This window comes from Cyprinus carpio, chromosome B5, assembly GCF_018340385.1.
Source record: "Cyprinus carpio isolate SPL01 chromosome B5, ASM1834038v1, whole genome shotgun sequence".
Lineage (NCBI taxonomy): Eukaryota > Metazoa > Chordata > Actinopteri > Cypriniformes > Cyprinidae > Cyprinus > Cyprinus carpio.
In genome coordinates, this window is record NC_056601.1 from 13,974,871 (window position 1) to 13,992,137 (window position 17,267).

Sequence of the window (17,267 nt, forward strand, 5' to 3'; positions counted from 1 at the left end):
AGAGCACACGAGGGGAGGGGAGCTGGAGCCTGCGGGTCAGAAGAGCCTCTGGCACAATCTGACCTTTATCTGTTTGATGCAAGGAAAATCTATCAGTTTGTAGTGTGCAGACTATCAACATTTCAATTCGAAGGAAGGAGTGGATACTATGTGTGGGTGGGTTTCATCAACTTTGCCCACTTATATGACCTAGGGATTGAGGTTTCTAAAAAACAAACAAAAAAAACATCCATTTATTTCAGCTTCCTTTTTTTTGTTATTCAGTATGAAGGCCACATAAACAGTCTTGGAAACTTTTTAGCATTTCATCTTAATTTATTTTTGTTAATTTTAAAATGGAGATTTAAAGTAGATTTAAATGATCAAGGTAAATATCATGAGTGGAGAATATTTTCATTTTCATTTCCAGTTGTAAAAGTTGTCATTTTAATAATAATTGTGTGTATATTTAGGATACATTCAGTGGAATTAACAATGAAATTAACCTAGAGACAAGAGTCTGCCATTTTATTCCAAAATTTGCATATATAGAATGCAATACTCTTTTTGACTTGATGGAAATGACACTGTAGTGGAAACGTTTATGTCTTTTATGAGAATGTTTTCTGTAACACATTTTTGGACACATTCTGCGTGTTTTAGGAGAGATTATTTTGGACCAAAAGTACCAATAGATTGTACTTTTCCCCTTGAAAAATAGCTTTATTATGAAAAGATATTAAACATTACCTGTATAAAAAAGTGCAAAGACAATTAAAATATTATTCATTATGTCTAATTCAACTTTACTAAATGGGTTACATAAAGAAAAGCCTTTTAAATAAGGTAAATAAATAGCAACTGAAAATAAAAACAGATGGCAAATGTCTTTATACTTTTTTTTTTTTTGACTGAAAAACAGCTCACTTCGGTTTGTTAGCCAAAGAAAGGGAGTTTGGCAGATGAATAGTAGTAGCATCTCAGTGTCAGGGGAGGAATCTTAGTGTAAATGTGTTAGAGTCTGTATGAGAGCATTCTGTCCTATGAACTTTCTCTCTCTCAGTCTTGCAGTCCTAGGATTTTCTCCTAACAGGTTATTTTAGTTTTATTCACCAAGACCCCTCTGGCTCTCAGCCTGTCTACAGAACATGTACGTTAGTGCTGGGTAGGGTGTGTCTGATGAAAGATTCCCTGAGCATGGGGAGAAATTCTTGGCTACTGTAATTGAGATCAGTTATCTGCTGGTATCAGAGGTTTATTTTTCTTTCAGTGATGGGGGTGGATCTGCACCCTGCATTCATATTGCTCGTAAACATTTCCCATAAGAATTCTTGATCACAATCCCATCCTAGTACCAACCAACTAAATCTTCAGAGCTAAAAGACATCAGCTAATTGTTAGATTGATAAGTGTATTGAATAATGTTCAATGTAATTTATTGAATAATGTTCAATGTAATTTAATGTAATAAATTCCAATGTTCATAAAATTCTCTGCCCGTGACTGGTGATCTTGCATTAGCTGGTGTATTTACACAGTCAAGATAAGACTGGTTTGAGTCTCTGTGCTGGCTTCAAATTCTGTATCAAGTTGCAATGGCAAATAAAAATCATCAGAAGCAGCTTTGGTGCTTTTTATAGATGTTGCGACAGTGCAGCCTTTAACTTTGTCATTGCAGAATATATATTTTTAAATAAAATTAAAACTTTTTTTATGTATAATTCTATATATTCATCCATTGTTTTATGTTTCTTTATTCATAATTTAATATTCCAACATACATTTCATCATAATATTTCTAGACTTGTAATTTTTCTGTGTGAACATAACAAAAATAACAAAAAAACACTACAGATTCTTTCAGAAACAGCTTCAACTCTCATTATAGCTTATGAATCATTCTCAAAATAGTTAGCAATCATGAGATTTTCAGTTCTCAACCCTACTTTAGATGCAGCTTCTGTGCTATGTAGCATCAAAATGCTATAGTCAGTCAGGACAGTCAGCAATATGCACCTAGTATGGAATTATGGGTGTGAAAAGATACAAATCCTTCCCTCAGGCAACAGGTTGCAGGACGCCTGCCACATCTTTGAAGCGGATATTGCACAGAGATTACCCTGAACAAAGAACATTAACCTGGTGTGATATACCAGTGCTGTTCATGGTGCCTGTATTGTGACGGGTCTTTCACCTGTGATTTATTTCAGCTGCTGTATGGGGATAATGGACAATCCACTCTGCAACTGTGTGAGTTTAGATTACACCTGTAAAACTATATTAAACAGAACGTTTTGCTGATCTCTTCAAAGGTGAACAAAGAGGAAACAGCACACCAGAGATAAGTGAAGAGGGATGATATCAGGCAGGTAAAGCTTCATTGTTCTTCCATATGCCAACAATTCATTTTTCTTACAGAAAACAAGCGCCAGTCAGTCAATGCTGTTCCAGACTGAGACAGAGAGCGAGCGAGAGAGAGAGAGACTATATTTTCCTAAAGGAAACTTCATTCAAGTAAAAAAATAAACTGCTAGTGAACACTGCAAAAACAGAGCTGCAAGATGGTGGCAGTTATGTTAATATTAAATCAAGAGAGAGAAAGTAGCAACCGTTTAAGTATTCCCATAAATGAAAATTAGTAATATGTCTCAACTGACAAATCCAAATCAAGTATTCCAGAGAGATGTGTAATAAATGTACACATATATATGTATTTATAGAAATAGAAATATATATATATATATATATATGTTACAATAAGCCATTAAAATCAACCAGATTTTAACCAATAGCCTTGTGGGCAGCATGCCAACATACAGCGTTGTTGCACTACGGGTGTCCCGAGTTCGAACACTTACTCGTGGACCTTTCCCGATCTCGCCCCCTCTCTCTCTCTCTCTCTCTCCCACTCCACTTCCTGTCATTACACTGTCCTGTCTCAAAGACAAAACACAAAAAATAAATCGTAAAAAAAATATAAATCAACCAGATTCATCTCCCATGTTACTTCATTTGGATAATGCTGGTAAGAGCGACACAAGAAGAATAAAATACAGAATCTCTCTCTGATACGATCTCCAATAACTGTTACACCCAGAAAAAAACAGATGTATTTATATCTTGTTTTTGAGAATATGTTTGTCAAAATAAATAAGTAAAAAACTCTTGAGTATGTTTGTCAGTGGTCCTCTTTCTGAGATGGCACAAAACACAAGGGGATGCATGTATACGTAGGCCACCTCTCCACTCCTCTTGACCTCCAGCAGAAAAGCATCTTATTCCTCACCCTGAAGGAGAGAATGGCTGAGACTCAGAGGTAATGGGTCTCTAGTGCCACCCTTTGGCTGCTTTAGTTAGTGATCCGTTCAGAAGCCACAGCACAATTTGCTAACGAACAGACGCCCTGAGAAGTCACTATTCAGTTCTCTCCATGCAACACTTAATTTCTTTAATTACACAGTTTATTAGTTTTCTGGGTTCAGCACGCCCCAACACATCCTTCGTGTGTTGTTGTTTCTGAGTGTCAAGAATGGCAAACTCCAATCAAAGAAAATTCAATTCCATTAAATAGCAGCCAGTGAAGCAGTTTGAGTTCTTAATGAGAAAGCTCACACAGGGGGCCACTATGAATGTTGTGTGTTTGCTTTCCTGTTTTCTCTCTCTCTTACTTTAATTGTATGAGAATGCATTTGCTTTACTTGGTGAGCTAATTATGGATTAGACCTCTTCTCCTGCATCACAGTGGGGAGAGCCTTAATTATAGACTTGAGCATTATTGGAAATGTGTCAGCAAAGCCATGAACTGCAACATGTACACAAACAATTGTAGCAGGTTACCCCCATCCCACTGAGTTATTTATACTGTGTGCACAGAACTTGTTTATTTTCTCCTGTCCCCTCTCTTTGTCATTACAGAATGTTACTGTTACTGGACATCACAATGAAATATTTTCTACTTTAATAGTGACTACATTTCACACTTTGAATGTTAACAAAAGGGCTAACCATAACAATGTGTCAGCTGCTCCAGGAAAATATATTAAATGGATTAGAATGGTTAGAATTAGTCACAAGTTGTAAATTGTACTATAATATAACAAAATGACTAACTAGGCCATTAAGCAGTCATTATTAATTATTTTATTTGATAAACCTGATGTTTTATAACCTCCTCCCACTACCTCCAAATACATGATTGCATTTTGATACTTACATTAACATGCAGCAATTAATGATTTTCATAAATATATTTCCCATATCAGGACTGAGTATTATATAAGGACAATAGGCCTACATTAAATTTAAAAGAATGATTTTGTTACTCTTAAGTGTTTTACCTTCAATCTATAGATTAAGCACTTAGTACTATATAATCTGTTATTTTCTCACTTGATTGAATCTGAACATGTTTTTTTTTGTATCCCCCTATTTACTGTATGTAATGATCTGTATTTCTTTTTTAATATTTAGAATTTTAGCAAGTATCTTGTAAATTCTCACAGCTGAAAAACCAATTTCACATAAGACATCACAGACCTAGAAGTACAGTACGTTTTCTCTTATTTTTCCTTACTATGATATTTCCTAACTGTAGTTTGTGCCTGACACTACTGTCAAGTCTATACTGTCTATATATGTTTGCTGCCAATCAAAGTGCTGGTGCCTGTAACATGAAGGCAAGCTCTTTTCCATAATGAAATTACTTCTGGTATCCCATAGCCATAGCTCTGATCTCTTGTGCATGACATATCACAGTCACACCACTGAAAAAGCCAATTAGCAATGGTTTGCCCTCTGTTAATGGCCTTTATAGCTGTTCAGCGGTCTCTCACTGCTATTAAACCATATACTGTACATAATGAATCAAACGTATTACTGCACAAACCATATAACCTCTTCCCAGAATGTTTTTCTTTTTCTACTCTAAGTGAGAGTAAGTAAGAGACTGAAGAAAAGAAGTAATCTCACATCAGGGTCCAACTGATGATTTCTTCATCAGAAATAAGATTGAACAATTCGTGCTCCTGTCGTCATTACATGGTGGATTTAGCCAGCTACTGAAACAGCAGAATCTTTTTTTGTGCGTAGTTGCCAACATTCCCAGCCAAGAGTTGTATTGATTGATTAACCACTCTGCCAATGAACTAACAAATACTGACCTTCTGAAGTCCACAGGGCATGTGCCAAAAAAGAGAAAAAAGTCTTTACTACATTGATTATTTAATGGAACCTCAAAATGATGCTTATCACACAGCGTTTTGTCACTCGTCAGAGATCAATAGGCCCTCAATACATTGACCTTTCTAGAGATAAGCTAGTGATATTCTAATGTACTTAGATGCTGTTTACTTTAGTTGCTGTAATTTAAAGTGAAATCTGTATTTCAAAGAAAATGTTAGCAAATTGTCATTGATCATCAGTTCTGAGGTAACAGTACCGGCCTACTGTGCAATCTCAACAAAACTGTAGATGTTAGACTGTTCAAAGCAACAGAAATATTCTAAAAAAAATGCAACTTATTTCGAAACAGGTGTAGCTATATCTCTGCCATGTTGTTATACCTTTTGAGGCCCAAGATTTTAAACTATAATCCATTCTATTTAGTTTGAATTCAGGATAGGCACACTGTTAAATTATTTGTAATTTATGATCCAGTCTTTATTGTTCTTTTATCATATTCCAGATTTTTAATTTGGTTTTAATCCATGAGTTTTGCAGCTTATCTAAATCTTCCCAAGTTTGTATGTGCTAATGCTGCCTGAATTGGGGAACCATTCATTATTCAAAGTTCAATATAGCTTGGTATGTTGGATTACATATTAAAAAAAGATAATGCCATTCCTTTCTCCTCTGTTGGGAGCTGTAGTGTTTTGAATTTTTTTTTCCTTGCCAAATAAATCTGGAAATAGTAATAAATAGAGATATCATGGAAGGGTGTTCAAATGTATTGTGTTAATTCTATGACTAAGGCCAAGGAAAGAGATGGAGTTAAATTTTTGTTAAAAGAAGATCAGAATTCACCTCTGCCAGTGTTGAGATTTCTTTTGGTAAATATTTCCCTAAATATTTCAGTAAATTATGATCCCAATTGAGTTGGCATTTTTCTCTGTTTTGGAGGTGTGGAATTAAAAGTTAATGTTTTGCATTTTTGTTCAGGAAATGAGGTAGTGGGTTTGTTTAAATAAATCGAAATATCATCAGTGTATAATGCCAACTTGTGGTCTTCTCCATTTATGCAAATGCCTTTGATACTTTAAGTCTGCCTTATCCACTGTATGAGAGGCTCTATATGGAGTGCAAAAAGCAGTGGTAAAATTGGACACACCTGTCTTGATCCACATTCTCATAATGGTATCTGAAAGGTACCCATTTTTTATCCGGACTGATGGTTTATTATATAGCGTACGGACACCATTTTTGTGAATGTCAAATCTTTCAGGAGGTTTATTGTCAAAAGGTTTTTTGCAACTGAATTAAAAATCATTAAATTATTTTAATACTTTTTAATTAAAAAGGCTTCAAGTTTGTTCTGTTGTATGTGATTTATGTGATGTGCATAGACCGTTTAATGTTATCATGAGTTTGTCTTTGAGAAATGAACCCAGAGAGAAATGAATTGTTTTGTATAAACTGGGGGAGAATCTTTACCAGTCTTTTGACAAGGATGCTTGTGTATAATTTGTAATCGATTTGTAATCAATCTAATTTATCTTTACCCTCTTTTGGGATAACTGAGATGATAACCTCACTTCATGATGGAGGCATTTTGGCCTCTATAAAGGATGTACTGCAAGCACCGAAGGAAGCTTGGAATTAATTCAGAATGAAAAGTCTTGTACCACTCTGACGGAAAGCCATCAGTGTGGGAGACTTGTTTGTTTTGAGCCTGGACATGGCGTTATCTAGTTCTGTCTCAATTATTGCAGCTGTTAATGTTTGATTTTATTTCTCTGATATAACTGGTAATTTGAGGGAAGTCAGGAATTGTCCAATCTGTTGCTCACAAATTTTACTGCTATAGACTGTGGCTTTGCATGTGGATTGTTGGGCTTCTATACCAGTGCTTGATGTGCTCGCTCAATGCAGAGCTCTCTGTCAAGGGGAAAGCCTACTGCACTTGTTAACAAGTTATCCAGAAAGCCAACCATCACTGTACCTTCTTTATCTTCCAGTAAACATTCCATAAAACCTGAAATTGTCTCTATGCACACAGCCCTCCTGATCTATCAGCATGGGTTCAAGATTAGCCTGGCACTGTGCTAGCCGCTTGATTAGCGTTGATGGATCTTGAATCTGTTTCCTCTCTTCTCACCTCTGCTCTTCTAGTCTGTTATTTGTTCTCTTCGGTTCTTATTGTCCCTTCTGAACTCCTGGAGTTTGCTGAGAATACATCGCAGACTAACTTCGGAACTACCTTCACTTTGGGGAAATGAACTCGGAAAACTACTTCTGCTACCTTGCCACGCTTCAGAGTCATCACATTCATCGATGTCCTAGTACCAACCCCTTTCTCCACTGTGACGCAAAATATTAACTAGGGCTCACAAACCTACGTATTTTGGGGTTATTTCACAAAACTGCCAGGGAGCTTGAAAAGATTTGGTGCTGTAACCTCTCTCTGTTAGGAGAGGTGGACGCGTAGCTGCTGTATTTTAAGATGTTTATCAATGCAAGCAAGTGTCATTTGATCAGTACTTGTCTTTTGAATATCTAGGGATTGTGTTGAAAGGTGCTCCATGCATTCTGTTTATCATTATTTACAGGCCTCCAAAATGCTCTCCTGCCTTTATTGAAGAGTTCACAGAAATGTTATCAATGATTTCCTCGGAGTTTGACTATTTTGCTATTGCAGGGGATTTTAATATTCACATAGATAATGCAGAAAACAAAACTACAAAAGAAATTATATATTTTGAAAAAAAATTGATAGCAAAATTTTGGAGGAAATAGTACAGCACCTTTAAGGAAAATGGCACCATTTTTCCATATTCCACTATGTTCTTCCCTCAACTTAGATGAGTTGATACGTACCTCTCCTGTCTCAGTCTGTGGTGCCACTATGATAGCGTTTAGCTTAACACCATTCAATCCTTAGGATCCAAACAGGGATTAATTTAGAAGCCACCAAACACTTCCATGTTTTCCCCTTTTAAAGACGGTTAAATGAGTAGTTACACGAGTAAGTATGGTGACACAAAATAAACAGTGGCGATTTTCTAAGCGGATAAAAAATTATAACTGTAATGTATGGCGAAAAAGCACTTCACAGCACTTCGACCTTGGCGCAGTAATATCACTACTCCTGAGAGTGCGAGTTTTCAGGAGTGATGATATTACTGCGCCAAGGTCGAAGTGCTGTAAATGAACGCCTCACTTCTTTCTGGGACTTTTCCAAAATCACTGAAAACTGCAGTTGTTAAACCCCTTCTGAAAAAGAGCAAACTTGATAACACCATATTGAGCAACTATAGACCAATATCAAATCTTCATTTTATAGGCAAGATTATTGAAAAGGTAGTCTTTAATCAGCTGAACAACTACTTCAATCAGGTTTCTGACTGCATCACAGCACAGAGACGGCGCTCATAAAGATAATAAATGATATTATCTTTAATTCTGGATTCTGGCAAAATATCAGTGCTGGTACTACTAGATCTTAGTGCTGCGTTTGACACTGTCGATCATAACATACTTCTAGAAAGACTGGAAAACTGGGTCGGGCTTACTGGGATGGTACTCAAATGGTTCAGGTCATACTTAGAAGGGAGAGGTTATGATGTGAGTATAGGAGAGCATAAGTCTAAGTGGACGTCCATGACATGTGGAGTCCCAACAAGGCTCAATTCTTGCACCACTCTTGTTTAGCCTGTATATGCTCCCTCTAAGTCAAATAATGAGAAAGAACCAAATTGCTATCACAGCTATGCTGATGACAACCAGATTTACCTAGTCTTATCTCCAAATGACTATAGCGCCATTGACTCCCTCTGCCAATGCACTTGAGAAATTAACAGTTGAATGTGCCAGAACTTTCTTCAGTTAAACAAGGAAAAAACTGAAGTCATTGCATTCAGAAACAAAGATGAAGTTCTCAAGGTGAATGCATACCTCGACTTGAGGGGTCTAACAACTAAAAATCAAGTCAGGAATCTTGGTGTGATTCTGGAGACAGACCTAAGTTTCAGTAGTCATGTCAAAGCAGTAACTAAATCAGCATACCATCATCTAAAAAACATTGCAAGAATTAGATGTTTTGTTTTGTTCATGCCTTTATCACCAGCAGGGTAGACTATTCTAATGGTCTCTTCCCCAGCCATCCCAAGAAGACCATTAGACAGCTGCAGCTCATCCAGAATGCTGCTGCCAGAATTCTGAATAGAACCAGAAAATCTGAGCATATCACACCAATCCTAAGGTCCTTACACTGGCTTTCAGTTATATTTAGGATTGCTTTTAAAGTACTTTTACTCGTTTATAAATTAATCAATGGGCTAGGACCTAAATACATAGCAGATATGTTACCTAACAGATAAATAAACCTAACAGACCACTCAGATCATTAGGATCGAGTCAGTTAGAAATACCAAGGGTTCACACAAAACAAGGGGAGTCTTGTTTTAGTTATTATGCTGCCCGCATTTGGAACCAGCTTCCAGAATAGATCAGATGTGCTAAAACAATAGTCACATTTAAATGCAGACTCAAAACTCATTTGTTTAGCTGTTTAGTTGTTTGAATGAGCACTGTGTAATGTCTGATTGCACTATATTTTATGTATAATCATTTTCTATTCTTAACAGTTTTAAACCCATTTTAAACCTCTTAAATCAATTTTTAAATCATTTTCAAAGTTTTTAAATTCCTTGTTTTATTGTTGTGAGTATTTTTTTATTATTATTATTATTTTTAGCACTTTGAATTAACATTGTGTATGAAATGTGCTATATACCGTAAATAAACTTGCCTTGCCTTGTAACTGGAAACACTAAAACACAACCTGTTTTGTGCTTATTGTCTGGAGGCACATGGGCTTAATAAATAACTGTAACAAAAAACGCTGGCCTTATACATTCATGCCATTACTACACAGTAGTCTGTCCCAGCTGGTCAGTTTGTCAAATCAACTGAATGCACATGATAAAAGGAACAACAGTGTTGCTGATCCATACATTTTTATCATTGGCCGAGTAGACTGAGGTATGAAACGTCTGGAGCAGAATTGGCTTTCTCAATAGACATCAGCCACATTGAGACAAATGGGAAATGACATGAAACATAATGTACCAACTAGATGCCACACAGGGCTGCAGTAATGGGTCAGAAATCCAGGAGCCTGGAGCAGAATCTGTCAAAACTAGGCAGCTAATGTTTTTCATCTATTTTCCCTTGCAGCTAAAAGCGCATGTCCAGCGCCAGGCCTGTTCGAGAACCTGAATCTAATGCACCCCTCCCTCTCTCTTTCCCTTTTTCTAATCCACACTGTTCCACCCTGCAGTGTGAATCAGCCAGCCATGCTAAAAAACGTTTGCGTTTTAATTAATCACACTGATAGGACGGGCGGCCCTGTTGCTCCCTCCCTAAATTTAAATCAATTGTGCAAGCCACAGCTTCCTGTCAATATTTTCCATGGTGCAAAAAAAAAAAAAATGCTCAGAGTTGCGGCCTGGGTTGACCTAATAATGCACCCCGTGGGGGAGCTGGCTCAATAGTGCCTTCACCTCCCTATGCTGATCAGACTCCATTGTCCATGCTAGTTCAGTGTTGGCTACGGGCTACAGTAGAAATAAACCCACCCAGAGCTCACAGACAAAAGTCTTTGACCAACTGTCATGCAGAACTACCATCCTGACAGATATAAAGAGATATGTATTGTAGTTTTATTTTAGGAACAAATACTGAAGTTGTATTGTCATTATAAACATGAGCCAGTCATGTTCTTTTTATAAATAATGGAATTAATACAATTTTTATTTTTAACATTGCAGTAAATTCACTTTAATTTAGTTTTCTGTTTAGTTATTAAAGTATTAAGCGTTACTATTAAGTATTTAGTTTAGCATCTGCAAAAAATAAAAACTGAGTCTTTCGCATATACACAAGAAAATATTGGCATGTGCATGAGTCACTAATGCATGCGAAAAATATAAACAAGAAATACTTCAGTGCACTAATGAAAGTTCACATCTACATGGTTAAAATGTGGTCACATTAGCAAAATTATCAACTTTAACACAAGAAATCTCTGCATGGGGAAAATTTTATCCCCTCATGCAAAAGTCCCAATTGTACAGATTCCTTTTTTAAAGACCCATGAAATTAAGCTGAACAACCACTAAGCAATATTAACCTTGAGCTACTGGTCTGGATACTAGCAGTTAGCTAAGCTAACTGATCAAAAGAAATGTACAGGTGGCTACAAGAAAAGTCGGAGGAAGTCAGAACAACACCCCACAAGTGATCTAATATTCTTCTTTTGATGATGACTAATAACTTCTTGCTGCTGCATCAACCTTTTGATCTGAAATGCTTTCAACTGAAATACATGGTCATGGAAGCAATAATGTCTAAACCAGATTATCTCATATGGTGGATTTATCTTTTATTGACCTTGTCAGGCCAACAGCTGACAGAGATTGATTTCAGCTTGTTTTTCCTTGGAAATGGGATCCTTGTGGAACACCATGGGAATCGTTCAGTTCCCTGATCAATGCTGTGGGTACCCATGTCAAAGAGCATCAGGATGACATTGTGTATCATGGTGTCTGTGGGGTGTCTGGTGCTCCTTACCTCATCACCACAGATGTCTGAGTCACAGTTACGTGGAAGGCATGACTGCTGCATAACGATCCACCTCATCGATAGAATTATTAGTAAATTTGTCTGCTCTAATAATCCATTTAAGAAAGCTATGATTCCTAAAATAGACCTGTTTCCATTCTAGACAGAGACCGTTTTGTTTGAAGTCTTAAATGTTGATAAATGCTGCCATCTATAGGAAAAGCACTGTATTGGTCAGTTGGACATGTTGAATGAATAAGATAAGTGACTTTTTATTTTATAAAAAAAAATTTAGGCATTGCACTGTATATATGTAAAGTGTAATATGTAAAATATGTGAGAGTTTTTATATTTTCTGCACTAATGTTTTGAGAAAAATGTGTAAAAAGATTTTAAACATAGTTAAAAGGGATTTGTTCACTTACAAATAGGAATGGGGAGAGGGTTTTTTTTTTTTTTTTTTTTTTTTTGGAATCAAACAAATGTAAGAAATACATGTCAGTATTTCAAATTAACAAACACACCACTACCCAAAAACACACCTCGAAAAGAGAAAGAAACATATCTTTTAATATGGATGGAATTCAAGAAGCAATTGAGATGGTCTTTATAATGGTCTTTAGAATGGGGGTTCAAATTATTAATATACAAAAAAAAAAATTGTCATCACATACTTACTAGGAGAAAAATTAAAGAGAATCATCTTAAATTATTTGAGTCCACACTCCACATCAGAAATATACATTTAAATATTTGTGAATATGGTTTGATTAAAACTTGGAAAGCCCATATAGACTATATTGTAGTAAAGTATTAAATATAATGAGAGGGGCTGCAGGACAAGATTGGGGTGAAGGCGAACAATCATTAAAGGGCATATATATTGGTCTCATGTAATAAGTCCTAGATTATGGATGTATTATGTATGAATCTGCACTGGCAATTTTGTTAAAGAAGCTAGACGTTATGCAAGTTAAAGCAGTAAGACTCATTTTAGGAGCAGATAAGACAACACCAATTGCATAAATACAGGTGGAATCTTTAGAAATACCACTGCATTTAAGAAACTATCTATGGCATACTGGGGATCATCCTGTAAGAGAAGTACTTAAGGAAAGTTGGAAAACAGTAAATAAACCAAGCAAAGGCTTTGAATGGAAAATAAAGAAAATGGTCAATAAAACTTGTATAGAATCAAAGTTCATAGTTCAATACCTCCAATAGCACATTAGTTATTAGACCAACCTGAAGTTTATTTAACGTGACATGAGGAAATTCATGAAATAGGGGATGGGATTAATTTAAAAGCATATTTAAAAGAATATATAAAAAGATTGCATTATTCATTTCTCCAAATTTACAAAGATGGATGACAGAACATAGATAATGGAAGGACAGGAGCCCTTTTTTTTATTACAGAATTTGAGGTTAGGAAGGCTGGAAGAATAACAGAAGGTACATCTGTGTACCTTGTTTTTCCCATAAGAGTTGGTTTGGCCATTTGTAAATTTAATTTGTCTGGCTTCCGGTGTCACTCGTGTCCAGCTAATTTTAGCTGTACAAAACACCTTGTTTTGCTGCTTGATATTTCAAAAAGGTGTGTCTTACCATGTTATTTTAATGTATTATCCTAATTATGAACACACTGGTTTGTAGTGCAAACCATTTTACTGTTTACTGCACTTTGTTATTGTTCTAGTCATTTCCCTATAGTGGTTAATGAACTGGAAGTCTCGCACATTGACAGAAAACGGCTTACCTCCGAGATTAAAAATAAGGTGGATACAGCAGAGATGATAGCAATGCTTATGGCACTAGGGAGGATTTATGAAGTAAGATATGTTCTGACTCAGTGATGGTTCTTATGAGTTTAGAATCATTGCAAACAAACAAAGGTGACATTTTATCGGAAATCATATTTACATTATACAGTATTAAACAGATAGGATTAATAACTCATTTTATATGGGTACCAGCACATGTGCAATTCAAGGTAATGATGAGGCAAATAAAATGTCCAAAGAATCCTTAAAAGATGGACAATCCAAGTATAAACATTGCACTCAGCAGAAGAGAAGGAAAACATTTGATATTAGAAGTATGCAATATGAAATGTCAGACATATTGGGACTCCTGTCAAACAGGTATTATCATAAAGTACAAAGGAGCACAAAGAGAAGTAAAATCACTCATAAGTAGAAGGGAACAAGTCAGTTTCACACAGATACGAACAGGACATTCAAATCTTAACTAAACATTACACATTATAGGGAAACATGATGCAGGTTTATGTGATGTTTGTTTAATAGAGGAGACAGAGGAACACGTTTTGATGATATGCAGTGCATATGAAAGGGAAAGGGAATGTCTTAAAGAAGAACTGCAATCCTTAGGAATTAAAAAAATCACATTAAAGGGTTAGTTCACCCAAAAATTAGACCATCTTCTTGTCTTCTTGTCTTCATGTCTTCTTTCAGATGAATACAATCGGAGTCATATTAAAATTAACCTTGCTCTTAAAAGCTTTATAGTGGGAGTGGTCAGGTGTTTTTTTTTTTTTTTTCAACAGTCCAAAAGAAGTCAAATAAAGCACGTCCATCCATAATAACACATGCCTCACGTGACTTTGGGGGTGAATAAAGGCCTCCTGTAGCAAATTGATGCATTTTTGTAAGAAAAATATCCATATTTAAATCATTAAAAATTAAAAACGAAAGATTAGTGCATTCCAGGGAATAATTCATTGTTTATATAGCAAATTAAATTGGGAGAGCAGACCACAAATGCATAGTATGTTGTCTTTTTTCATTTACTTACAGCAGAATACAAAGGAAACATTAAAAGAGCAATTCTATAGACATAGTTGTTATATCACGACACATTACACTTTTTTCTAAATTGCTAAAACACATTTCTTGAAACCATCACTCATTTTCTCAAAACCTTAAACACAAATCCAAATACTTAAACTAAATTCACGAAATCTCTGACTCTTCCATCAAAATCAAACAATCACTGAAAAACCACTTCACTTGCAGTCCAAATTAAACAGTGCTCTCAGATAAGTGACGTGATATTACAGCCAAGTATGGTGACCCATACTCAAAATTCGTGCTCTGCATTTAACCCATCCAAAGTGCACACACACAGCAGTGAACACACACACACCGTGAACACACACCCGGAGCAGTGGGCAGCCATTTATGCTGCGGGGCCCGGGTAGCAGTTGGGGGTTCGGCACCTTAGTTGTGGTATTGCCGGCCCGAGACTCAAACCCACAACCTTAGGATTAGGAGTCTCTCTAACCATTAGGCCACCAGACCATGAGTCAATAAAGAAAACACTACAGAGCATTCATTAGACACTACGGAGAAGAACGGAGAACACAGCATCCAGAACATTACAGAAAAAGTGTATTGTATTAAGTAAACAATTTTGCAATTCTGTAAAAAAGTATAGTAATTGCAACTGAGTAAGGTGAATATATTGTATAGGCCTACTGTATGTACTGCAAGAATAGTATTGTGCTGAATATTGAATAGTACTGAATGTTTGTATATATTCAGCACTTGAATACTGCAAAAATACTGCAGTCCCACTGCAAAGGCCAAAAAGGTCAAATAAAACTATAAATGAATAGCATGTTACAGTACACCCAAATACTGTAAGTTGTGCAATTGTAAAATCAGGGTCAATGAGAGATTTATTCTGTCTCTGGAGTCTGGCCTGAGGACTTTGTCCACATCACAGGTAATGTAGTCTTTTTTGCGAGACAAAGAGAAAAAAACCTCTGGTCTGACAGATCCAGCCTTGATAACACTCTCTAAACCTTACTCTTTCTCTCCTCATCCCCTTCTTCCTCATCCTTCATTTGTTACATGTACTCTTCCTCCTCTCCTTCTCAGATTGGTTTCATCTATTGTTCGTATCATCACTCAGTCACCTGTGCCACTTGTGAACTCTGAACTGGCTCATATTTTGTACAGTTGGTTTGATCCCATCATTAGAAAAAAGTGTGAACAATTTTGAATCGTTGAGTGTAAACGATGACAACTGTGCTTTAGTTGTATTAACTTTAGCCGTTTGTGTTTAGCATTTTGCAGCACAAATGCATCACAGTGAGTTAAGTGTTTAAGTGAAAGAGAATGTGTTTATGGTTTTGAAAAAGAGTGCATAAGATTTGCAAATATAGCCTAACTGCCTGAACGTGTTTGAGGTTTAGCAGAAGGAGTGCTTTATTCGACAAATTGGCTTAAGCTAGTAAGAATTTGGTTCAGAGATTAGGGTTTAGTGTTTTAGCAATTCAGGAAAAACTGTAATATACCAAACGTAAAGTTGTTCTGTTGATTATTTTTAGAGCAATCTTATTTATTTTTTTAATTATTTGTTGCAGTCTTTTTGAGTGGAAACCGGAAGTGCATCCCACAATTAAAACGTTGTAGGCTCCTTAGGAAAAAAAGGTGGATACAACACGACTATGCAACCACTTACAGTTGGCGCATCAGACAGCTTACTTGCGCAAGTATGGACGAATCAGTCCTGTTAGAATATTAACTAATAAACATATCTTGTCTCTGTGAAACATAGCAAAACCAATCTCACTCACGTGTCAAGCAGAAACAAAGCTACCTCTGTGTCCTTTGTCAGGTCTTTTCCTGCTCTCTAATGTCTCTCCATTCTTGGAAAAGTTTCTAGTTCTCACCTGATCGAAAATCCTTCTTTTTTCCGGTGATATTCGTCTTACATTTTTCTCTTTGAACTCAGTCATCTCTCTGGCTACATTCTTTTTACAAATCTCCCGCTTTCTCACTTTAACGCTCCTCCCTGTCATGCGCATAAACGCCCACTATTGCCGACTGGTTACAAGAGCATTGTGATGCTTGCTTGGATGGTCTGATTCACTTTGTTTTCCCTGTTTCCACAGCCAGGGCTTTATAGAAAAACACACATTTTTTCAGCATACACAAAGAAGGGACAGCTGGCAAATATTAAAGGTGTTGTATGTTGGATTGACACCGAGTGGTTGAACTAGGTATTGCAGTCCAAATTCAAAATATTGCAGAGGGTTTTTTTCACCCGGTCCCTCCTCCTCAGACATGAGCACACGCAGGTTGCCAGATTGACGACACAAACAGGAACGAGCTCAATTGATGATAAATGAAATGAAATTTGCTGTGTTTTCTGCCAACTGGCAACAGTGGGCGGATTTCACAAACCAAAACAAAGATCGACATTGCTGCCCTGAATAAACATTTTCATAGGAGAATAACTGACTGTAGCATTGTTTTTCAGACAAACAAGGAAGTTAACTTAGCATGTTTCTTAAATATCTGCAAACATATTATGGTATATTGTTATGCTTTAGTAGAGTCAAAATCTTGCGTACCTTTAACAAAGTTGTTTGTTTGAGTGTTACTGCACCTTTAAGGCCAACACTTTTTTTTTTTACCTTACAATGGAAAACCATGATTGTTTTGCTTTACTGCACCCCTGCTGTATTGCAGTGTGAA